Source organism: Manis pentadactyla, chromosome 8 (assembly GCF_030020395.1).
Source record: "Manis pentadactyla isolate mManPen7 chromosome 8, mManPen7.hap1, whole genome shotgun sequence".
Lineage (NCBI taxonomy): Eukaryota > Metazoa > Chordata > Mammalia > Pholidota > Manidae > Manis > Manis pentadactyla.
In genome coordinates this window covers 140,743,742-140,770,020 of record NC_080026.1, presented here as the reverse complement: position 1 = coordinate 140,770,020, position 26,279 = coordinate 140,743,742, and the positions used below count along the sequence as shown (strand labels likewise).

General features: G+C 45.7%; 1 protein-coding gene, 1 long non-coding RNA gene and 1 pseudogene across 4 annotated transcripts in view; all 3 read right to left on the bottom strand.

The window, feature by feature from the left end:
- LOC118923230 (olfactory receptor 13A1-like) overlaps window positions 1–26,279 on the bottom strand; it is an 83,313-nt gene that overhangs the window by 3,373 nt on the left and 53,661 nt on the right. The window lies entirely within an intron of this gene.
- LOC130684673 (uncharacterized) overlaps window positions 1–26,279 on the bottom strand; it is a 77,787-nt gene that overhangs the window by 3,373 nt on the left and 48,135 nt on the right. The window lies entirely within an intron of this gene.
- On the bottom strand, window positions 7,104–8,227 carry LOC130678869 (olfactory receptor 13A1-like; annotated as a pseudogene).

Here is a 26,279-nt window from a genome sequence, read left to right as displayed (position 1 = left end):
GTCACTGGTTGCTTCCTACAGGGTTGCTCCCAGATGCCAGAGAGTGGCAGAACGGTTCACTGCCCTGGGGCAGGGGGCATTTGGAACACACGCATGAGCTCCCAGCAGCCTTCCCACATTCACCCCATCAAGACAGGGACATCCTGGGTCGGTACATGTGGAACAAGAAATGATCCCAAAATAAACAGGCTTCAGAGGCCACTTCAACCTCCTCTGTTGCTCCCTCTCCATAAGAGCTGCGAATAAATAATTGTGCAACTGTAACCTCAGCGTGCCATTCTGCATCTCTCCTCTCTCATCTCAAAGCACAAAGCAAAGTGTGACAGAAGAAACAAGCAGCCAGGTCCAGCCCACACCGGCGCCTCTTCCAGGAATGGCTCCTTCATTCAGTTGTTTTCCACCTGCCAAGCCCGCTGGGGCCGCAGGCCAGTTGCCTCCTGCTCCCACAGAGGCCGTGCAGACTGCCCGCAACAAACAGGCAATTTGTCCCCACACAGATCTCAGCTAGGTTACTGGTCAGAGGCCAAGTCATTTATTTGCAGCCCCTGAACCCCATGTGTGCCCAGATCAGGTTAGCCAAGTAGCAGACAAAAATACTGAGCACTCACTTAAATTTGAATTTTAAGCAAACAGTGAGTTAATTATTAGTGTACGAATGAAGTACTGCATGGGAAATTCTTATAGTGAACGTTATTTATTGATCCAAAATTCAAATTTAACTGGGCACCCATATTTCCTCTGGCAGCCCTAGCCCAGATTCAACCAGGGCCAGAAGCAACCGGAGGAATGCCTAGCTCAGAGGTTCAGTGTGGGGCAGAGACCCGCCCCTGGAGGCCGACTTGAGACCCGTGTCCCGTCCAGAGCCCAGGCTCACACCCAGTGCCCCGGCTACCAGCACCCACCTGCAGGGACCCAGACAGAGTGACCTGGGCCACAGGAGTGCCTCACACCCCCAAAGCAGCAGCCTAGGGTCTAACGGGGGCAGCAGCTGTGAGCAGCAAGAGGGTGCCTCCCGCAAGGTCAGCAGGGATGTGCAGGGTCTGCCTTCCCAGACTCACGTGCCATCCGCAGGGCAGAGATGGATGCAGGCACAGGTGACTCAGTAAGAGGGCCAGAGAGATTGGTCAGGCGCCAGGGCATGGGGGGGTGGGGGGTCAGCCTCCAAGAAGCAGCTGGAAGGTGATCCCTCCCTTACTCTGCTCTGGATTGCGTGGCTGGAATGGGAGTGACTTCTGCAATCTGTCAATGCTGTTTCTGTGCAATCGTGAGAAAGACTTTACACTCACTCTTATCACAAACAAAATACCCATTTTCTAAAAGATTAGGAAAAACAATACAAACATAACGCCCCTACGTGTGCCTCCCTAGGCACTGCAGGCTGGCTTCCTGCAGAGATCCTGGGAAGGAACCTGACACAGAGAGATGGAGCCTGTGGCCCTGTCCCCCATGCCCCGGGCCTGAGCTGCAGACCGTGCTGCACAGAAGGGCCAGGCCTCCCTCTTGCGTGGGGTGCACACACTGTGAGAGCCAAGTGAGCCCCTCTCCGACCTCAGAAGTGCTCGCAGACACTCACCGACGTCCCTCCGACACAGGAGGGTCCCAGGGTCTCAGGGCTCCACAGACTTCGGGAAATGAGTGTCTTCTTTAACAACTGGAAATGTAGAAACAAAGGTTCACCATCATTTTAAAATTAGTTAACATTTCAAAGGCTTTTTTTTAACTACTGAAACATTCCAGGTACATCCCTAAACAGATGGACTTTGACACCCAGACGGCAGTTGCCTGAGTGGTGCCCAAGCATCCAGCCATTAGCAGGGGGCAGAGGCATCCCGGGACTCTCACCACACCATGCAGGCTCCAGCGTGGCCACGGGCTTGCTGCTCAGGGTCCAGAAGTGGCTGCTGGCATCAGTAACCCCAGTTTAAATGGGGACAGCCTGAACTGTATGACATAACTGAAGAAAGCTGCTGCCCCTTGGGAGTCCAGCTCCAAGTCCCTTGGCTGACATGGCGCCAGCACTTGGCTGTGACTGGTTGCCAAAGATAATGTTCCCAAACGTCCTCTGCAAGCAGTTCCTCAGGGCCCTTATCAGAGCAGGGTAGGTGGGCTTCTCTCCACGGCAGCGTGGAAGGCCCAGACTGACTTGTCCAGCGTCTGCACATGCTGGCAGCCAGGCACCCAGGCCTGACCCTTCTCAGCACCCAAGTTCCACTGGAGACGCACCCAGGGGAGGGTTGGGACAATGGCGCTCTTCCTGGTGCAGTTCAGGGGTTAGGGATCCAACTTCCTCCAGCCTCACGTCCTTTCAAAGGAAGGATAGCCATGTTTGGTGGCAAACCCTGAGGGCAAGGGAACAGGCTAGCTGAGGTGTTGTGCCTGGTGAAGGAGCTGAGATTGCTCCTCTCCAGACCCTGCAGGTAGGAGAGCCTGGCCAGGCAGCCCTGGACTCAGGCTTCTGTGCTTTGTGCCAGGACTGCCCGCAGGGCTCTGGGGTCCTGGTGGTAGTAGTCTAGGCTGCCTTTCCCAAGGCTGGACCACAGGGGCCCCAGGAAACTGACACCTCATGTTTTCTAGAGTGGACTTGATGGATCCAGCAAGTTCTGGCCTTGTAATTCCTCCCCCAAGACAAAGATTTCAGGTTGTGCAAATGCTGTTAGCAAAGCAAAACTGTTGGGAGTGGAAACAAAATAGTGAGAGTGGCATCATGGGACTGGGAAGGATCATTTTTAATTTTGAGATGATTTTAGATTTACAGAAGAGGTGAAAAAACAGAGTTACCTTCTGCTACATTCCTGTTTTGCTAAGCTCTTACATTACCTTGTAACATCTGGATGTGTATCAGCATTAGGATACTAACCTCGCTACGAGATTATCTAACTATTTCACAGAACTTATCTGAACCTCACCCCTTTCCTATAAAGGCCCCTTTGCAGTCCAGGGCCCCTCTTCCCATCTGCCATCACGCCTCCTTGGGCTCCCTGCCCTTCCTTTCCTTTCATGAGTTTGAGACATTTAGTGTTAACTTATTTTGCAGAATGATTCTGGCTGGTTTGCCTGATGCCTTCTTGTGCTTGGGTGGAGGTTCTGCATCACTGGGAAGGGCTCCCCAGGCCACGTGCCCTTCTCCCTGCTTTGCGATGGGTCATGACGTCCATGTGTCTCCTCCGATGATCTTGGCCTTGACCACGGCAGCACATTCCCCACTGGGAAGCTAATATTTTAGCTTTGAGATAACGAAAGTCTTGCAGGAGAGACTGGAAGACTGTGCCCACATGCTCTGCATCCTTCAACTGCCTCTCACAAATCTCAACACCACTGGTGGGTCTCACGTGGCCATCACTCTCTAGTGGCGATGTTCTGTTTCCCTCATTCCTCCTGCATGCATCGATTGGAATTCTTCTGTGAGGATGTGTTGCCTCTTCGCCCACTTATTTGTGCCTCTACATCAGCGTGGACTGGCAATGTGTGTTTTATTCTTTGGGATATGATTCAACATGATCATTATTTATTCTTTGCTCAAAACTTTCCTGTGTTCTCAGTCAGAAACTCTTTCAGGCCAGCTTCTCTAACCTTGACTCATCCTTCCCATCTTCCTCTGAGCTTGTGTTCTGGGATACGAGTTGCTCCAGGCTCGTCAGCATTTTCCCTGCCCAGCCCTGGGGTCAGGCACTCCCCAAGGAGCCCTGAGCCTGGATCCTCTCAGTGGGGGTGGGAGACCTGAGACACCCTGTCACTGTGCCACCCCCAGGGCCTCCCCACCTTCACCCTCCTCAGAGAGCATCCACGAACCCGAGTAACTGCTAAGTATTTCGCTGGAAACCTATACTTCATCATCCCCTATTTGGATTCTTAAAATTAATTAGTAGGGAGATAAATATGTTATTCGCTTATAAATGACCAATTAGCTGTGTAAGTGCTAAGATATTTCCTAAGTGGAAAAGTGGAACCTACAGCAGACAATGAATTGCAATTCCTTGAAATATCCAGGATAGAAACTTGGTTTTGCCCATTGTTAGGAATCATAAGCTAGGCTGACGAGTCGCCCAAGCTTCCTTCCTAGGTCACCCAGACATGGTCCCCTTGGCACAGCAGGTGCTTCTGTTAATGCACTGAGAACACACCAGGCCGTGTATGAAAGTTTTAGTCTCGGCTCACATCTTAAACCAAGTGTGATCCCGTGGCCCTGAAGGCTCCTTTTCCCTCACCCCATTGATCCATTGTTGGCTAAGCTGTGATGGGCGCTGTGCCAAATCCTGGGGCCATGTCCTCTGGAGCCCTCAGCCCAGGATAGGAGTGGCCATGCCACCCAGGACTGGCTGCACAGTGTCACTGAAGAGACATCTACGGAATGAATGAAGGACATGAGTGTTTGGGGGGGACTGGCATCTGCACAGCAGTTCATGCACAAGTGTCACACACAGTCATGCTGACGACACCTTGCTTCTGTGGCGTGGAGGCACTTGCGTCTGTGCTTTGATGGGAATGTCGGGTCATGGGCAGCCGCAGGCTGATGGGTGGAAGCCTGCAGACTCTCAGAGAATGGGGAGAGGTGCCATCCCACGAACCTGCTCCTCTCCTTGTCTAAAATGTGGCTGTCAGGGCCCTTCCTGTGCTTTGGAGAAGTGGGGTCCCGGTGATGGCCCACGGCTGTTTTGGGGTGTGGGCCTCCTGGTGTGAATGAGTGCTTCCTCCCTCACGGTGTTGGGCACACTCAGGTGCTGGCACACTTGTGTCCTTGCTGCATGTGCTGGTGATGGAAAAGGCTGAGACCAGGGCAGGAGGGAGGAGGCGTGGGTGCCCAGGGCTGGAGGCCACAGTCAGGACGGGGGCACACGGCCAGGTGTGGAGGCTCCTGTCTGCCTGGGAACAGGTCTCCTCTGTCCTTGCCCCCTTTGCTGTTTTCCTCCCCACTGACCAATGCTGCACATTTTAAAAGTCTAGTACCTAGTTCTCTTTGAAACATCAGGTGAAAGAGGGTGCGTGGAGACTATAGGGAGTGAATCCAAAGGAAGAAGGACCGCAGATCAGAGAAAAGCCATCATGCAGACCAGAGGTGACACTCAGGGGACTCCAGGCGGGCACTTCAACACCACCTGCAAAAGTATATTGTGGGGATTTGGGCCACGTGGCTGCCTGGATGCCTCCAGTCCTCCGATATCTCTTTCTAGTCCTTCTCCTCTGCTTTAGATTCTATCAGTGCTCCGGGGCTCTTGACAAGAGGTGACTCATGTGAGTCTGATGTGTGCCTGGAGGTCTGAGCACGTGTACGTGTTGTGGAGTTAAGGGCTGGTGAGCGGGATCCTCACAACCTTTGGACAAAACGTGGGAGAGGAAAGCTCAGGACACACAGGTCGAGTCTGCCCTGTCTCTGAACGCACAGCCAATGCCATGCTGGCGGCACCTCAGAAAGAGGCAGCTGACTGTGGTTCTTCTACACGGCCACAGGAAGTCCATCTTCAAAATTTCATCAGAACCTGCAAGAACATGCTTAAGCTTCTGTGAACACCATACTGACAATTGACAATTGCTTCTGTGCTCAACTTCCAGCCCATCACAAATGGTTCATTGTGGCAAGAACTGGCAATGTGATGGGTATCTTCTCTTCGAGAGAGTGGTTTGTGTTCTGGGAAGTGGTACACACTCAAGTATTCAGCCACTCTGTGAATGCCTCCATCTGTCCTACCACCTTCCCTTAGCCCACCCACCGTCCACCAGCCCTCCCACATACTTTCCTGTTCCATTCCATTCATTCACCCCTCATCCATCTGTTTACCCACCCACCCACCCATCCATCCATCCCTCCATCCATCCTTCCCTCCATCCAACCATCCATATGGCCATCCATCTACCTACCCATCCATCCATCCACCCATCTGTCCATCCATTTGTCTGTCCATCCCTCCATCCATCCATCTCTCCAACTACCCACCCATCCATCCACCCCTCCATCCATCCATTCATATGTCCATCCCTCCATCCATCCACTCATCTCTCCATCCATCCATCCATCCATCCACTCATCCTTTCGTCAAGTGCCTACAATACACATCGGGGTGAGTTCCTTGCTCCAGGCAACTAAGACTTAACTGTTTTAGCAAGGGATTTTTAATTTGGAATGTCACTATGCCCACCAAATGATGACTTGTAATTATCCACATGGTGAACTGTGAACATAAAGTGAATTCAGAGTCACTGAACTCTGAGTGATCCCAAAAGTGCTGCACACACGCAGACACAGACACACTGATAAGCACTGAGAATTCCCACCATGGAACTGACACTAATTCCTTTTCTGTAAATAACTGGGCAAGACCTCTGGCCAAGGGGGAGTCCTTCCACTCCTGTGTGGCGCTGTTTGTCCCCTGCCCCTCACTGGCCTCGCCTTGCAGCAACTCCTCACAGTGTTTCCTGCAGGACCACAGGGAAAGAGGCCGCGCTCCTCAGCTGCCACATGTGGCATGGCACCTTGCCCAGGTCCCTCTGCTCCATCCACTGCAGAGGGGGCCCCTGCACTGTGAGTGGCTGCCTTGTGTGCTCCATGCTATGGAGCAGGGAGAGGCCAGGGGCTGCTCTGACTTTTGGTGGAAACAATTCCTGCGGAAGGCATCTGTACAGGGCTGCACATCCTGCAGGGCACATTAAAATCCCTGGTGGTCCTTCAGGTCACCACTGCTCTCCTATTGGCAGGAGCATTGGCTGGGCCCCTTCGTAGGGGACACAGCTAGTTCCCTGTGTCACCTGCAACCCACAGGTGCATCTGCCCCCATTTCTAATGCCCAGCCCCTTCTCTGCCCTCCCCTGATGACCACCATGGCCCCTTCATCCTCCATGTTTCTGTTCACCTCAACCTGCATCCATGAACTTGTGGACACGGCCACTGTCTCCCAAGAGCCTCACAGACTGGCAGGGGCATCTGGGAAAGTGTTACAGCAAAGTGCTGTGTGCAGAAGCTTTGATGATGCTGGGGAATCGGGAGCCTGTCCCCACAGTCGGATCATGTTTGTGCCATGTTTTCCTCTTTGACTCAAAGTGCACATCTTATTACCAGTAGTTCCTGCAAACATCCATTTATTTAAGCTCTACACTTGTTAGATATCAAGCAGACTTCCAGGGGCTCTATCTGTATTGGCGTAGATTCAAGAATGTCTAGAGCCTATATTTGTAACAGGAGACACTGCGTGTCAATCTAGTTTGGGTTCCCAATACAGGATGGGACCTAATGAACACATTCTGCTTGTGAGGACTTGGAACTTTCAGCTTCCCTGAGCCAGCCCTTACCTGTAAACAAAATAATTGCAGTTTTTCTGCTAAAAGTGTAAAAACTTTCTTGAGAGCTGCCTCGACATCCTTGTTCCTCAGAGTGTCCATGAGAGGGTTCAGGGTGGGGCTCACAGTGGAATAAAGCACAGCCACCACCTTGCCCATCCCAGGGGAGTATCTGGAGCCGGGGCTCAGGTGGGTGTAGATGATGGTGGAGTAGTACATGCTGACCGCGATGAGGGGGGAGGAGCAGGTGGAAAAGGCTCGCCTCTTCCCCTCGGCTGTACGCATCTTCAGCATGGTGGAGATGATGAAGCCACAGGACACCGTGGTAAGTAGGAAATACAGCACAGCAAAGAAGATGTCAGGCCATAACTGCCGTGATGTCATTCACGTACGTGCAGGAACAGGACAGCAGCAGCAGAAGGGGGATCTCACAGAAGAAGTGATCGATCACGTTGGACCCACAGAAGGTCAACCGTAAAATCAGGCAGGCATTGACTCCAGCACCGAGCATGCTGATGCCCCACACAGCCCCAGCCAGCACCACACACACCCTGGGGCTCATCATGGATCCATAGTGCAGAGGCTGGCAGATGGCCAGGTAGCAGTCATAAGCCACGGTGGTGAAGAGCAGTAATTCTGCTGCTAGAGACCACGTCAGGAAGTACACCTGGGCCACGCAGCCCCAGTAAGAGATGCCTCTCTTCTCTGCCACCAGGATCTCAAGCAGCTTGGGCACTACAGTGCAGGCACAGACGACATCAAAAACAGCCAAGTCGACCAAGAACAAGTACATGAGGGTGTGGAGCCTGGAGGTAAAGGCGATGGCTGCCACAGTGAGGGAATTTCCAGAGAGCGCCATGGTGTAGAGGGAGAGAAAATGGACAAAGAAGAGGACCTGGAGCTGTGGCGCTGCTGAAAAACCACGCAGGATGAATTCTGTCACCAGTGTCTGGTTACTCATGGCTGTGTGCATGATCTTTCAATCAGTTCACAGAGATTGAAGTTTCTTTCTTACTCCATAGTTTGACTAGAAAGAAAGGGTTTGTTAATATTGGTCAGTACAATTGATGCAAGGATTATCATCACCTTATTTTCATTTTCCATTTTCTCTAGGTCCTTATAATCTCTCTGCTTAAACAGCCATCACTCTGGACCCAATAGCCTCTGCTCAGCCCTGGAGGCCATCAGAAGCTACACATATTATTTGTCTTCAATAATGCTCTTCTCTTCATTTTATTCCTCCCAAATGAACATAGCTTTAAGTTTTTCTGCCTATTTCTTTTAAAATCCAAGCAGCATAGACTTCTGTAATGAGGAAGTAAAATACTCACCATCCTCCAAGGGCATGAGCATCTTTTCTGGGATTATGTCCTTTACTTCTTTTGACTCACTGGCTCTTCCCGCAAAGATATTTGGTAGTGATCTCTCCATGTCACTGACAGAATCACCTACCCTCTTTCGCATATGCATGGTCTTCCAACAGAAATGGGCATGAGGTATTCAGTCCTGAAAGCCTCAGTAATTTATTTCTGGCTAGGGACCTGGCTGGAGCCCACCACAGGTTTCCTGTGGTGCTCAGGATCCTGTCTCCATGTGGACCTCAACCTTGTCAGTCCCTCTGCTTGGACATGACTTTGATCCTTTCACCTTGGGTTGGGTGCGGGTCTCTGCTTTGCTGACTCTGCACTTCTCAGCCGTGGTCAAGCACATGCACTGCTCTTTCGGACCCTACAGTTGTTTTTCTCACTCATTTTTCTGACTTTACTCTGGAGAGACTATACTCTGGGAGATAAAATCAGATATCCCTGGGCCAACCAGAAATGTGCATGCATTTCTTAAGGAGGTACTCCTCACCCCTTGATGAGTCCAGTATCTAAGCCATGCCTGGAGTCACCCTCCCGTGAACCTCTCAGGTCCTTTTTCATTAGTTCCCTTCTCTTTTCTTTTATTCCTAGAGTTGAAATCGTGTAAGTGGCATGAACTCCTTTCCTCATATTATGCACCTCTCTTCTTCTCCGCAAAAAATAATACACCATCCTTCACATTGTCGTCTTAACCTCATTTCCTCTGGGAAGTGAGCTCACACAAGTTCAGCGCAGGTGTGCCCCGGTCATGATTCACAGACAAGCGTCACTCCATTTATGCTCTTGTACTTGTGTCTCCCGTTATGTGTCACCGTCAGGTCGCCAGCCAGCAACTGCACCGCAAACCCTACGGAGCATGGAAGCATTCATCACAGAGCCTGAACGCGTTCAGCACCACGGCCAGCGCCACGCCTCACCGCCTGCTATTCAGCACCACGGCCAGTACCCAAAACTCAGCCCCCTGCGCAGGGGCTTTTGTGTCAACGATGCGTCCCCTTGACAGAACGACGCCTGCAGCATCCTGTGTTGTGCTTGGCCCTCTTGCCTCTTCAGCTCCGTCCAGATACCCCTTCAGGGGATTGCTTCGGTGACTGAGCAGGGGTTCTCCTGTGTTGTAGCTGTAACTCCTGTATGTAGATTTAGGGAGCCTGCATCTAGGGGAAGCATTCCTCTTCATATGTTAGGTTTTTCCTCGCCTCCTTCATCTGATCTCTTTATCCGACAGTTAATCTCCATAACTTGGCAGCAGTTAAAATATTTACCCTCTTATATAGGCATATCTCAAGGGCAGAGAAATCTGAGCACATGTTCTAGGGTGGAGAATTGTCTTCTCTGGCCTTTAAGATGTCTGTTTGTCTTCTTTCTGATACCTCCCCAGGCTCCTAACCAGCACTTCTAAAGCAAAGTCTTTGTGGAGCACAGTTCTCAGCAAACAACTTCCCATATATACCTGGAGCTCAGGTGCAATTAAGTCAGAGTAAAGAGTGGAGCAGTGGAAACCATCAACACAATGAAAGGCAATCTACTGAGTGGGACAGGTTATTTGTAAATCATATATCAGGTAAGGGGTTAATATCCAAAATATATAGAGAGCTCACACAACTCAGTAGCAAAAAAAAACACATCTCTTTAAAAATGGGCTAAGGATCTGAATAGACGTTTCCCCAAAGACATATAGGTGGAAAACAGGTATATGAAAAGATGCTCTAAACATCAGGAAATGAAAATCAAACCACAATGACATATCACTTCACACCTGTTAGAATAGCCAATAATAAAAAGGGAGGAAATAAGTGTTGGTGAGAATACAGAGAAAAGGAAAGACTCGTGCACCAATGGTGGGAATTCAAATTGATGCAGTCACTATGGAAAGCAGTATGGAGGTTCCTCAAAATATTACAGATACAACTACCATATAATCCAGGAATTCCACTTTTCAGTGTGGGTATTTATCTGAAGCAAATGAAAACACTTACTCACAAGGTATGTGCACCCCCGTGATCAGCAATAGCCAAAATATGGATACAACCTACATTTGCATTGACAGATACCTGTATAAACAGTCAGCTGCCATATGATCTCATTTACATGTAAAATCTGAAAAGAACACAAGAAAGGAAATCCAAGCTCATAGATGAAGAGAACATATTGCTGGTTGTCAGATGTGGGGGATAGAAAATGGGCAAAATGTGTGAAGGGAGTCAGGAGGTACAGACATCCAGTTATACAATAAATATCACGGGGATATAATATACGGCATGGTGACTATGGTGAATAATACTCTACTGCATATTTGGAAGTTGCTAAAAGAGGAGACCTTTTAAGTCCTCATCACAAGAAACAAATCTGCAACTCTTTTTAGTGATGGATGTTAACCAGGTTTATGGTGGTCATTTTGCCATAAATACAAATATTGAATCATTATGTTGCATACTTGAAACTAATATAATGTTGTATGGTAATTAAACTTCACTAAAATAAATGGAATAGAGGCTGGAAAATTCATAACCCTGTAAGTGACAAGTAGTCCATACTTTGGCTTGGAGGCCTGTGGTTTTTCTGCCCTAACTACAGAGCTCTCCCACAGCAGTGTGAAAATAGCCACAGACTATTCTCAAATGAATGGGTGTAACTCTGTCCCAATCAAATTTTTTTTTTTTACAAAAACATGGGTGACCTGATTTGGGTGGTAGTTTGCAGACTCTTTATGTAGAAGAGGTGCCATACTCAAAATATAGAAAATACAATTCATTGTACAGAATACCCTGTGTGGAACTCAAGGTTTAATCATAGCAAGCCACAAATAACTACTAAGCATATTCGATATCCAAATTCAGTGCTAGGTGCCCTGAAGGCACAGCAACAATGTAAGACCACGTATCCCCAAGAAGCTCAGTGCTTCCCTAGGAAGCCAAGACTTGAACAGAATAAAGTGACAGAAATACTATACATCATACAAAGAAATGTTACAAGGATAGGCTTACATTAAGCGAGGGTCATTTAGGACTCTACTAGGGGAAAAAGTCAGATTATAGAACAGAATCAGGGTAAGCTAACAAAGTCACTACCCAATTTGGTGCTTAGGGGCCAGACGTCAAAGAGTCACTCAAGCTCTTCTCCTGTAGCTGTCGTGGAGGGACCTGTGGATGGTTTCCTGCCTTCCAGGGAGTCCATGCCCATGAACACAGACAGTGCTGCTGTGGGTGCGAGGTGGTGCGCCAGACCTGTGGGCATGTTTGCAGCCTGTTTTATTCTTTTACCCTTGCAGTAAACTTTTGTTTTTATTGAGATATAATTGACACATTATATTAGTTTCAACTGCACATCATGAAGATTCAGTATTTGTATCTATTTGTAAATGATTGCCACAGTAAGTCTAGTTAACACCTCTCACCACATATAAATACAATATTTCTTTCTTGTAATCTGAATTTTTTATCATTAATGTACAATTAATTAAACAACATGATGGTTACTAGATCCCCTGTATTATCAAGTCCTCCCCACATACCCCATTACAGTCTCTTGTGATATGAACTTTTAAGATCTACTCTCTTAGCAACCTCAAATATTCAATACAGTATTATTCACCATAGCCACCTTGCCATACATTACATCCCTGGTCATTTTTTTATAAATTGAAGTTAGGTTTTGACCACTTGCACCCATTTTGTCTGCCCCCATCCACCCCACCCCATCTCTGGCAATCTGATTTCTAAACAACCAATTCAGGAGACTATATATCCATGAGTTATGAAATTGACCCTATTTCTAAGCTCCTTGCATCTTCAGGATGTTTCCTACATCCTAGAAATTAGAGTGAGAAAATGATGAACAGCCAGAGAACACAGGCAAGCCTGAATCTGGTGCCAGAAGACCACGACCTCTCCCTGTGATCCTGGAGAGAGTCATGCTCAGGAACAATGAAAAGGAAACCGAAATAACGTGTATCATTAGATGATGAGAGCTGTACTGTGGGGGGGGCTCTCCTTTTCCTCTCCAGTAAAGCTGAAAAGGAGGCCAGAGCCATTTTCCATCTCCCTGATAGCTTTCTTATTGTGAAATATGTACATTTTAAAATTAAAAGGTCCAATGGAGGTTTAAATTGTACCCCGTGATATTAAGCTTTTGATTGCTGAGACATCCCTTTCAAAGACATCAATCCCAAATAAACACATTTCCAGCTACTCAAGCAGATAAGAGCCAGGCCACACCACCCATGATGACCCCCTTTTGGAAAGCCCCGGGTGACCTAGATAATCCGCTGCTGAAGTGACCTTACATCTCCCATTCTCACACCCTGATCCTGCTCTTCGGTGCGCCAATGAAGAGTGAACCTGGGAGACCCTAGGCCCCCACCCTAGATCCCTTACAGGCAGAGCCCCAAGTCCACACCTTCTTTTTCTGTACTCAAGGCCTTCTTTTGTGGTCCTGGGCATGCCATGCACCCTTCAGGATCTGAGAGTGGTAAACCTAGTTTTTTCAAAGTCGCCTGTGGTTGTGGCTGAGGTGCATCCTGCAATCATAACTGCAAGGGCAGGTCCAGCCCTAGGCGGGGCTCCCATCAGGAAAATGTCCAGGGCTCCCCACAGCATCATGGCTGCAGGTTCACGCCCCAGACATTCCTACCACTGGCATCTCCGTGAGCAGGCTGACAGCCCCTCCCAGCCCGAGTCCTACTGCCTGAGGCTCCAGCATCAGCCACAACCAAGGACCTATTTTCGGGTCTCTCCTCACCATTTTCCTTCCTTTCCTGCACACTGTTCATCTCACCAACATTTAACACAATTGAAAGGAAACCACACCTGCAGCAATGTTACAATGAGCGCGTCATCTCCTCACACACAGCATTCCTGCTGCTCATAGACTTCAGCTGAGAGGCCCAAACGCATAAAACGCTGGGTTGGTGGGAGAGGTAATGTGATTTCCTGGAAAGTGCAATTCAAGTAAAGCAACCTTCTCTGAAACAGGAAAAATAAAGGTGAAGAAGTGAGGGACAGGGTCATTTAAATATGTACACCCTCCAAAGTTCCAAATCAGGGGCAGGGGTGCCAATGCCACTTTCTCAGCCACAGGGCTGGGCTACACAATGAGAGGGGGCACGAAATGCAGGCAGACACACTGAGAGGAGGCCCTCGCTCGCCATGGAGGGCTAGGTGCCCAGGGTGGTCCTCTGTGGGACATCTGAGGACCCTGTGACAGTCAGAACCTGCGCACACAGGCGGAGCAAGTGCCTTTCACAGGAAACGTTCACAGCAGCTCACCTAAGTGCCAAATTTCCCTGTTTGCTTGATTCTGAGCCAGCCTTGGACGTTTGTCTACTCGGTGAGGAAAGAGCACCTGTTAGGACCCAGAGTGACCTTGGACAAGTGCCTGCCCTCTTCAGGCCTGTTTCTCCTAACAGGCACTGCCTGCAGAGGCTTAGGGGCCAGGCTCTCTTTGTTTCTCCAGCCCTCTGGTCCCCTGCGTCCACCATGCAGACACCCAGATCAGCCCTGGGAGGTGGACCCTCCACTGCACTCAGCCTCTAGGGGAGACAGAGGCAATACCTCAAACCCATGCACTGTCAAGTCCAGAGCGACCCCGGGCACTTCGGGGTGTGTGTGACCTTCTCAGTATCCAGAGGAGGAGAGTTGGTAAGACTTTTACCTGGATTTGGAGATCGAGGTGCTGGAAGGCCTATGGCAGTGTCCAGTAGGATCAAGGAAACATGGAATGTGGCTGCAAAGAGCAGCGGGGAACTGCAGGCTCCCGAGACTGGGGTGGTTTGGCCCACGCCAGGAGGACTGGGTGAGTCTCCCTCAGGTGAAAGTCAGACGCTTGACTCAAAGGCAGACTTTGTTTCTCCCATCATGGAAATTTAAGTACAGTTCAGACCAAAAAGCTCAGGCCAAGAACTGACTTATTCATCTGAGGGACAAACAGCAAACAGAAATGCCTTCTCCAGAGTATTTTTTCATATTATTTGATATGGATCATTTTACAAAGAATGGAAAAATTTAAAGCAGTAATCTCATCAAATATAATTCTACATTATTTTATAAACTTGACTATAGCTATAAGAGGCACAAAGAGATGATTGCATATCACAATTTAACTCTGACAATTAATGGAATATTTAATGCAATCCTTTTGAGATAAGAATGGTTCAACATTACCTCTTTGATATTACAAGCAGATATTTCTAAATTTAACTTTTTGTTATCCTTGTTGATTTCTGAGGGGACATTCTTACCTTATCTCAAAGGTGTTGTTCTTAGTAACTCTGTAAGTGGAAAGTTGAGGCGCACTGGTGAAGTTTTATTTACCGCTAATTGTGCAAGTACGAAAGGAAAATTAGCCACCCACTCCAAGACCATAAACTCAACTGCATAATACTGATATCTGCTAACATATAAATAAAGAATAAACACCAGGTCATGAGTGAACGACTATGCATCTATGACTGGTTGAGCAGATCCAATTTTCTTAGGAATCCATAAACAAATTACTGCAAGTCTCACATCATCCCACTGACAATGACACAAACATACAAGTTCAAGAACATAGATCATTGGTTCTTGCCTTTATGGTTGGTCACTGGCTCTTAGGGGGACGAGTATGCCTCACTTTTTAGGCTGCAAAATTAAAGACAGAAAAACAGAGTATGCCAGACAGTTTCCAGAATACGTGAAATAAGACAATCAATGGACTTGTAAAGATGAACAGGGCCTTTAAGGAGGCACTTCACAGATCCATGAAGAGACTGGGAAGTGGCCTCTTTTATCGAGCTTCCTAGTGCAGTGAGAGCTGTCACCACGGAGAGTCATTCATCCCAGGCGACCTGAGGAATGTGTTACCTCAGCGCTGCTCAGTTTCTGATGCTGCCAGGCTCGCACTGACAGCTCTCCTTGGTGACACACTGTCCTTTCCAGATACCTAGCCCATTGACTCTAGGCCACCACATCTCCCAAGCATTCAGAAGCTGGGCAAACCCACCATCCACGATTATGCCCACTTTTTAAATTTAAATAATGTTTTCTTCTTAATTACATATATTTGACTTTTCTTCTATTGCTAAAAATTAGATGGGATGAACTACAGAGGAGTAAAAAGAGCAAAAGTCAATTTGCCCATAACCCTAATACCTATTGACACTGTTTTGCCTGTGTTTTGTTTCATTGTGGTTACAATCTGTTGTGTCTGTTTTTCCAAATGACAGTGGAAGTTGCAGTTCTGATAAGAATATAGGGCATCTTAATGCTAAAAGGTCCCACTTCTCCAGGAACCCATATATATCAACAAAGAAGGGGGCAACAAGCAATGTCTTTAACAAAACTAGGAGACAGAGAAAATCCCAAACCCCAATTTCTGTATAAATTACATACCCATCAGAACTGACAAGAGAATTCACCTGACGTCACAGGTAGAAAAAAATCTCCAACAAAATTCATGCCCAGAAGTAAAGGGCCCTGTCCTGAGTGGAAATTGCAAAGTGCAAATCTGAGGAAAAAAAATAAGCATGAATGGGGTGGTGGAGTGGCAAGGGGGCTGGGGGCATCACTCTTGGTGACAGCAACCGGCTGTAAAATAAATGAGGACAGGGAGCTGGTAGTAGGGGTGCCCACCCCCAATCAGCTACACAGAGGGGCCATGTATTAAAGAAACTGTTCTTCCTATGAGCTCAGAAACTGGGACAATTACCCCTTACCCCTATAATAGCCCCCACAGGAGATATTCATCTGTTATTACCTGCAGCAAAAAAATCCAACCATTGTAATATGGACTAATAATAAGGCTTCAATGTCTAGAAAGATAGTCTCTAAGGAGAGGCCTGAATAAAAGAGAAAAGAAATTTCAGTGCAGATAAAGAAAAACCATCCTAGTGGGTTGACATGATACAGAGGACATTATAACCCAACTTTCCAGTATTAATTTAAAAATAAACAACAAAGAATTTGCAACTCTCAAGAAATACCTAAGAGGACAATAAAATAACATAGTAGAAATGTATGAACAGCCTGGGGAGGTGACTGGTAGAGTTTAGAGTTAAATAGAAAAATAAGACAACTTGGCAAATTAAATAAAACTTAATTGACACAAGACAGAAACATAAGAGATAAAAGAGACAAGACAGAACTCAGCGAGAGACACAGAGGAAACAATAAGAAAAGTGAAAACATTAAACACAAATAAATACAGAGATAAAAATGATTAGATGGAAAGACATAGGTCTGGAAGAAAGGCACTGGCTATCTGACAGACAACAGACACATCCCTGGAACTCTCAGAGGAAAAAGTGAAAACAATAAACCAAAATACTTTAAAATGTAATCTAGCACCTCTGCTTATGTTAGGATGAAGTAGCTTGTGGCAGACCAGTATTTATCCCAATGACATCATATAAAATATATGAATTTTACATAGAAAATTCATATAAAATATAAAATACAAGAATGACTTATCTAAGGGCATCCAGTTCCCTCTGAAGCAATGAAGACCAGAGAAGTTAAAATGCCAGGGAAAGGAACTTTGGAGGAATTCACAGCCAAGAACTTTAAAATAATTTTAATAAGTGTATTAAAGAAAATAGAGACACCATGGACAGAATAAATGCATTAAAAAGATGAGGATTTTCATAAGAGAAATAAAATATTTAAAAAATCAAATGGAAATTCCAGAACTGTAAAATACAGTATATCTGAAGTCAATGACTGTACATGAATCTCCTTGCAGATCGGACACAGCAGAGCATAAGATCAGAGAACTAAAGATGAGCAGACAGAAGATACTCCCATGGAACCGAGGAGAGAAAAAATAGAAAATTCATCAAAGAGTGAGGGGGGCATAGTGAACATGTCTGATGCATGTGTGATTGGAATCCCACAGTAAGAGAGGAGCAGGGGGGGAGGAGAGAGAAGCCATGACTAAACAGGCAATGAAGAGCTTCTTAAAACAAAGGAAAACATCAGTTCAAGAAATTTCACCTTTCTCTTGAGGGTGAGACTTCTGGAATGGTGGCGTGAGGAGCATTTAATTGGTGAAAATTATAGTAACAAACAAGTTATCCGGAAATTGTCTTAAGGTTACAGAGCAAATGGAAAAACATCTATGCAAGAAAATCTGTTGTGTCATGGCAGAAACAGTGAAAGCATGTTGAGTCGTGACCGTCCCCGCTCCCGACCCAGCCCGGTGTGAGGAAGCTCTGCTCTAGGTGAGAACGGTCCAGAGTGTGGGCCCCTCTGCCCTGCCCCCAGCGCACAGTCTGCAGCCATGGCTTCATCTCAGGAGGGAAAGCCTGTGACGTTTCTCGCCATCCTCCAGCTCCATGTTGCACAGTCTCTATATCAGCAGCAGCTGAGCAGACTGAGAGCAACCCCTACACAGGACGGAAGCTCTAGCCAAGACAGAGCAGGACAGAAATGCTAGTCCCCAGTTCCTTCCAGAGCAGCTCACTCAGAGGGTAGAAGTTCCATGTTGGAAGGAGCAAGCCAAGAAGACTAGGGGCTCCCAACCCCACCAGGGCCCCACTTGAAGAGAAGGAGTGTCCCTTGGGAAGAAGTGGGCTGCTGACCCCACTGAGCCCGCTCCCAGCTCCAGCACAGTGGTGCAGAGACTCTACCCGGGACATAAGAACAGAGAGCTCCACAGCTCTCCCTAAGGGGACTGGTTTAATTTGGAAAAGAGTGTGGTTAAGTTCATACCTAGGGATGTTGTCAAAAACAATGGACATTTTAAGGGTAAGCAATTAACAGCAGCTGTTACATCCATGACACTAGTGGCAGAAAGCAAAATGGTAGATCAGCTAGAAATTTAATAGCCAAACCAGACAAAAAGACAGTAAGAGCTTTCCTGGGGTTAGAGCAACCCTCAAAGACTGGCAACAGCCCGCCCTTGCAAAGAAGTGAGCACGACTTTAATTGGATTAAGCTGCTGTTGACAAAAACAGTAGAGCATAACAGGTATAGAGTTTCAGCTCAGGAAAATGAAAAAGTTCTAGACACAGAGTGGTGATGGTTGCACAACAATATGAATGTACTCAATGCCACTGAATTGTACCCAAAAATGGTTAAAATAGTAAATTGTACATTATGTTACGTTTCTCTTACCACAGTAAGAAATAGCAATAGAGCAGTCATCCAGCAGTTGGTGGAGGCCGGCAGCTGGGCTTGATGTCAGCAGAGGCAGGCCAGCCAAAAGCTTATGAAAGAGAGTGCGGCTAAAGCCAAACTCACCCTTAGTAGTAAGTGAGACTACGCATACGCCCGAGACCTCTGTCCCCGAGCAGTGACATCACAGGCCATGCACCGCGGGTGACAAAGACCCCAATGAACTGCTACAGGCAAGTCATCAAACCAGAAAGCAAAACAAAAGCAATGCCAAGCCTCAGGGAAGGGGTCAGTATCCAGAGTTGCCACAGTACACAGCTGACCTTCAGCAACATGGGACTGAACCATACAGGTACACTTACACATGGATTTTTTTCAATAACTATATTGGAGAATTTTTTGGAGATTTGCAACAATTCTTAAGAAGTCAAAAATGAACCCCGAGTAGCCTAGAAATACCAAAAAAGTTAGGTAGGCCACTAATGCATACAGCATATGTAGATTTAGTCTGTGTTATCATTAACTATCAAAAAATCAACAATGGTCTATTATTGGTTAAGTTTTGGGGAAATCACCACTTATATACAGATTTTTGACTGTGTGGGGTTCCAGCACACCTAACCATCTCATTGTTCAATGGTCAACTATATTATCTAAAATGTTGCTTTCAACAAAAAATGTTTGAGACCTGCAAAGAAACAGGAAAATGTGACCCATGCACAGGAACAAAAACAACAACACATGCCAGACACTGACTGTGGGGTCCAACTGTTTGGCTTAGCAGACAAAGGCTTCATAGCAGCTACATGCGTATTGTTCAAAGAATTACAGAAAACCATGTAGGAAGAGTTTAAGAAGGCATCACAAGGTCACATTAGATACAGAAGATCAAAGACAGGAATTATTTTTAAAAGAACTGAATGGAAATATTGTAGTTAGAAATACACTAACTGAAATGTGAAATGTACTAGAAGGACTGAACCACAGAAATGAACTGGAGGAGAAACAACTAGTGAACTTGCAGACAGATTGATAGAAATTATGCAATCTGGAGAACAGAGAGAAAAAGAATGACAAAAAATGAACAGAGCCTCAGAGACATATGGAACAGCATTAAACATATCAATGGAGGGGTGGAGCCAACATGGCGGCGTGAGTAGGACAGTGGGAATCTCCTCCCAAAAACATATATATTTTTGAAAATACAACAAATACAACTAATCCTAAAAGAGAGACCAGAAGACACAGGACAACAGCCTGACTACATCCACACCTGCGAGAACCCAGCGCCTCGCGAAAGGGGTGAGATACAAGCCCCGGCCCCGCGGGAGCCGAGCGCCCCTCCCCCCAGCTCCCGGCGGGAGAAGAGCAGGCAGAGCGGGAGGGAGACGGAGCCCAGGACTGCCGAACACCCAGCCCCCGCCATCCGGGCCAGAGCGCACACACAGTGCGTGCCCAGGGGGCCCTGGATACTGGGGGAACAGGGCAGCAAGACCTCTGAGCGGGTGCCGAAGCTGATGCCCCTGTGACAAAGAAAAGCGGGGGCTTTTTGAAAGTCTTAAAGGGACAGGGACTTAACAGCTGGACGGAAACAGCATAGGTCACAGCCCAGTGGCCGGAAATTACAGGGAAAACTGGCGCACTAACCCCCTGGGCAACATCTCTGAGACCCCTCACGGAGGTAAACAGCCAAACAGCACCCCCGTCCATTACCCCTCCCGGCGCTGCGAAAGCAGAGAAACAGCCTAAGGCAAAACACACCCACAGAAAGGCAGAAAGGAAAATTCTTACACTTCGGCAGGGCAAGACACAAAGACCCAGCCTACACGCAATTACACAACACAAGCCACTAGGGGTCGCAGTTGTCCCAGTAAAGAAAGGCCAGTAGCAAGTGAAAAGTTTGGCCCTCCCAGCTGACAGCCAATAGCACCTGTCAACATGAACAGGCAGAAAAATATGATCCAGACAAGACTAACCCAGACAGCCTCGGCATCTGCTACATCTTCCCCTGAGAAGTAACCTGGGCAGATACATTTAACCAGTCTTCCTGAAAAAGAATTCAAAAAAAAACTCATAACCATGTTGATGGACTTGCAGAGAAATATGCAAGAACTAAGGAAGGAGAATACAGAAATAAAACAAGCTCTGGAAGGACTTCAAAACAGAATGGACGAGATGCAAGAGACCATTAATGGACTAGAAAACAGAGAAGAGGAACGCAGAGAAGCTGATGCAGAGAGAGATAAAAGGATCTCCAGGAATGAAAGAATTTTAAGAGAGCTGAGTGACCAATCAAAAAGGAATAATATATGCATCATCGGAATACCAGAAGAAGAGACAGAAAAAGGGATAGAAAGTGTCTTTGAAGAAATAATTGCCAAAAACTTCCCCAAATTAGGGGAAGAAATGGTCTCTCAGACCACAGAGGTACACAGAACTCCCATGACAAGGGATCCAAGGAGGGCAACACCAAGACACATAATAATTAAAATGGCAAAGATCAAAGACAAGGACAAAGTATTACAGGCAGCCAGAGAGAAAAAAAAGGTTACCTACAAAGGAAAACCCATCAGGCTATCATCAGACTTCTCAACAGAAACCCTACAGGCCAGAAGAGAATGGCATGATATACTTAATGCAATGAAACAGAAGGGCCTTGAACCAAGGATACTGTATCCAGCATGATTATCATTTAAATATGAAGGAGGGATTAAACAATTCCCACATAAGCAAAAGTTGAGGGAATTTGCCTCCCACAAACCAACTCTACAGGGCATCTTACAGGGACTGCTCTAGATGGGAGCACTCCTAGAAAGAGCACAGAACAAAACACCCAACATATGAAGAAGGGAGGAGGAGGAATAAGAAGGGAGAGAAATAAAGAATCATCAGACTGCACTTATAGTAGCAGCTCAACAAGCGAGTTAAGTTAGACAGTAAGATAGTAAAGAAGCTAACCCTGAACCTTTGGTAACCACAAACTTAAAGCCTGCAATGGCAATAAATTCATACCTTTCAATAATCACCCTAAATGTAAATGGACTGAATGCACCAATCAAAAGACACAGAGTAATAGAATGGATAAAAAAGCAAGATCCATCCATATGCTGCTTACAAGAGACTCACCTCAAACCCAAAGACATGCACAGACTTAAAGTCAAGGGATGGAAAAAGATATTTCATGCAAACAACAAAGAGAAGAAAGCAGGTGTTGCAATTCTGGCATCAGACAAAACAGACTTCAAAATAAAGAAAGTAACAAAAGACAAAGAAGGACATTACATAATGATAAAGGGCTCAGTCCATCAAGAGGATATAACCATTATAAATATATATGCACCCAATACAGGAGCACCAACATACCTGAAACAAATATTAACAGAACTAAAGGAGGAAATAGAATGCAATGCATTTATTCTAGGAGACTTCAACACACCACTCACTCCAAAGGACAGATCCACCAGACAGAAAATAAGTAAGGACACAGAGGCACTGAACACACTAGAACAGATGGACCTAACAGACATCTACAGAACTCTACATCCAAAAGCAACAGGATACACATTCTTCTCAAGTGCACATGGAACATACTCCAGAATAGACCACTTACTAGGCCAAAAAAAGAGCCTCAGTAAATTCCAAAAGATTGAAATCCTACCAACCAACTTTTCAGAACACAAAGGCATAAAACTAGAAATAAACTGTACAAAGAAAGCAAAAAGGATCACAAACACATGGAGGCTTAACAACATGCTCCTAAATAATCAATGGATCAATGACCAAATCAAAATGGAGATCCAGCAATATATGGAAACAAACGACAACAACAACACTAAGCCCCAACTTCTGTGGGATGCAGCAAAAGCAGTCTTAAGAGGAAAGTATATAGCAATCCAAGCATATTAAAAAAAGGAAGAACAAGCCCGAATGAATGGTCTAATGTCACAATTATCGAAATTGGAAAAAGAAAAACAAATGAGGCCTAAGGTCAGCAGGAGGAGGGACATAATAAAGATCAGAGAAGAAATATATAAAACTGAGAAGAATAAAACAATAGCAAAAATCAATGAAACCAAGAGCTGGTTCTTCAAGAAAATAAACAAAATAGATAAGCCCCAGCCAGACTTATTAAGAGGAAAAGAGAGTCAACACAAATCAACAGTATCAGAAACGAGAAAGGAAAAATCACGACGGACCCCACTGAAATACAAAGAATTATTAGAGAGTACTATGAAAACCTATATGCTAACAAGCTGGGAAACCTAGGAGAAATGGACAACTTCCTACAAAAATACAACCTTCCAAGATTGACCCAGAAAGAAACAGAAAATCTAAACAGACCAATTACCAGCAACGAAACTGAAGCGGTAATCAAAAAACTACCAAAGAACAAAACCCCCGGGCCAGATGGATTTACCTCGTAATTTTATCAGACATACAGGGAAGACATAATACCCATTCTCCTTAAAGTTTTCCAAGAAATAGAAGAGGAGGGGATACTCCCAAACTCATTCTATGAAGCTAACATCACCCTAATACCAAAACCAGGCAAAGACCCCACCAAAAAAGAAAACTACAGACCAATATCCCTGATGAACATAGATGCAAAAATACTCAACAAAATATTAGCAAACCGAATTCAAAAATACATCAAAAGGATCATACACCATGACCAAGTGGGATTCATCCCAGGGATGCAAGGATGGCACAACATTCGAAAGTCCATCAACATCATCCACCACATCAAAAAAAAAGAAAGACAAAAACCACATGATCATCTCCATAGATGCTGAAAAAGCATTTGACAAAGTTCAACATCCATTCATGATAAAAACTCTCAGCAAAATGGGAATAGAGGGCAAGTACCTCAACATAATAAAGGCCATCTATGATAAACCCACAGCCAACATTATACTGAACAGCGAGAAGCTGAAAGCATTTTCTCTGAGATCGGGAACTAGACAGGGATGCCCACTCTCTCCACTGTTATTTAACATAGTACTGGAGGTCCTAGCCACGGCAATCAGACAAAACAAAAAAATACAAGGAATCCAGATTGGTAAAGAAGAAGTTAAACTGTCACTATTTGCAGATGACATGATACTGTACATAAAAAACCCTAAAGACTCCACCCCAAAACTACTAGAACTGATATCGGAATACAGCAAAGTTGCAGGATACAAAATCAACACACAGAAATCTGAGGCTTTCCTATACACTAACAATGAACCAATAGAAAGGGAAATCAGGAAAACAATTCCATTCACAATTGCAACAAAAAGAATAAAATACCTAGGAATAAATCTAACCAAAGATGTGAATCACCTATACTCTGAAAACTACAAGTAACTCTTAAGAGAAATTAAAAGGGACACTAACAAACGGAAACTCATCCCATGCTCATGGCTAGGAAGAATTAATATCGTCAAAATGGCCATCCTGCCCAAAGCAATATTCAGATTTGATGCAATCCCTATCAAATTAACAGCAACATAATTCAATGAAATGGAACAAATAATTAAAAAGTCAATATGGAACCACCAAAGACCCCAAATAGCCAAAGCAATCCTGAGAAAGAAGAATAAAGTAGAGGGGATCTCACTCCCCAACTTCAAGCTCTATTATAAAGCCATAGTAATCAAGACAATTTGGTACTGTCACAAGAACAGAGCCACAGACCAATGGAACAGACTAGACAATCCAGACATTAGCCCAGACATATATGGTCAATTAATATTTGATAAAGGAGCCATGGACATACAATGGCGAAATGATAGTCTCTTCAACAGGTGGTGCTGGCAAAACTGGACAGCTACATGTAGGAGAATGAAACTGGACCATTGTCTAACCCCATATACAAAAGTAAACTCAAAATGGATCAAAGACCTGAATGTAAGTCACGGAACCATTAAACTCTTGCAAAAAAACATAGGCAAAAACGTCTTAGACATAAACATGAGTGACCTCTTCTTGAACATATCTCCCCGGGCAAGGAAAACAACAGCAAAAATGAACAAGTGGGACTATATTAAGCTGAAAAGCTTCTGTACAGCAAAAGACACCATCAATAGAACAAAAAGGAACCCTACAGTATGGGAGAATATATTTGAAAATGACACATCCGATAAAGGCTTGACGTCCAGAATATATAAAGAGCTCACACGCCTCAACAAACAAAAAACAAATAACCCAATTAAGAAATGGGCAGAGGAACTGAACAGACAGTTCTCCAAAAAAGAAATACAGATGGCCAACAGACACATGAAAAGATGCTCCACATCGCTAATTATCAGAGAAATGCAAATTAAAACTACAATGAGGTATCACCTCACACCAGTAAGGATGGCTGCCATCCAAAAGACAAACAACAACAAATGTTGGCGAGGCTGTGGAGAAAGGGGAACCCTCCTACACTGCTGGTGGGAATGTAAGTTAGTTCAACCATTGTGGAAAGCAGTAAGGAGGTACATCAAAATGCTCAAAACAGACTTACCATTTGACCCAGGAATTGCACTCCTAGGAATTTACCCTAAGAATTCAGCAATCAAGTATGAGAAAGATCAGTGCACCCCTATGTTTATCGCAGCACTATTTACAATAGCCAAGAATTGGAAGCAACCTAAATGCCCATCGATAGATGGATGGATAAAGAAGATGTGGTACATATACACAATGGAATACTACTCAGCCATAAGAAAAGGGCAAATCCTACCATTTGCAGCAACATGGATGGATCTGGAGGGTATTATGCTCAGTGAAACAAGCCAAGCGGAGAAAGATAAATACCAAATGATCTCACTCATCTGTGGAGTATATGAACAAAGGAAAAACTGAAGGAACAAAACAGCAGCAGAATCACAGAACTCAAGAATGGACTAACAGGTACCAAAGGGAAAGGGACTGGGGAGGATGGGTGGGTGGGGAGGGATAAGGGAGGGGGAGAAAAAGGGGGGTATTAAGATTAGCATGCATGGGGGGGTTGGAGAAAGGGGAGGGCTGTACAACACAGAGAAGACAAGTAGTGATTCTACAACATTTTGCTATGCTGATGGACAGTGACTGTAAAGGGGTATATAGGGGGGACCTGGTATAGGGGTGAGCCTAGTAAACAAAGTATTCGTCATATAAGTGTAGATTAATGATAAAAAAAAAAGCAGTTCCTGTGTGGTGACCTCCAATGAGTTCTACACAATGATATAAAGGGCATATGAAAGTGTAGGCAAAGGGTCTGTTTGTGTTTATACAGAGGATCAAAGCCTAATTGGGCTACCCCGAAAGAACTAAGATACAATATGAAAAAGAACTTCCAACATCAGCACTCTCTGGAAGACTCATGCCAGTAGATGATCATCAAAAAACCCCAACAAAGATCCACGCACTGCTACAGCTGTAGATGCACTCATCCCACCAGCTCCTGGACTTGCCATGGGAATGAGGAAGGAGATATCCAAGCTGGCCTGTGCATACAGTAAAACAACAAATTTGACTGGATCTTATACTGTTGGAACTCAACCAAGAATTAGGAGAAGTGCAAATTGTAGCACTCCAAAATCTTACAACT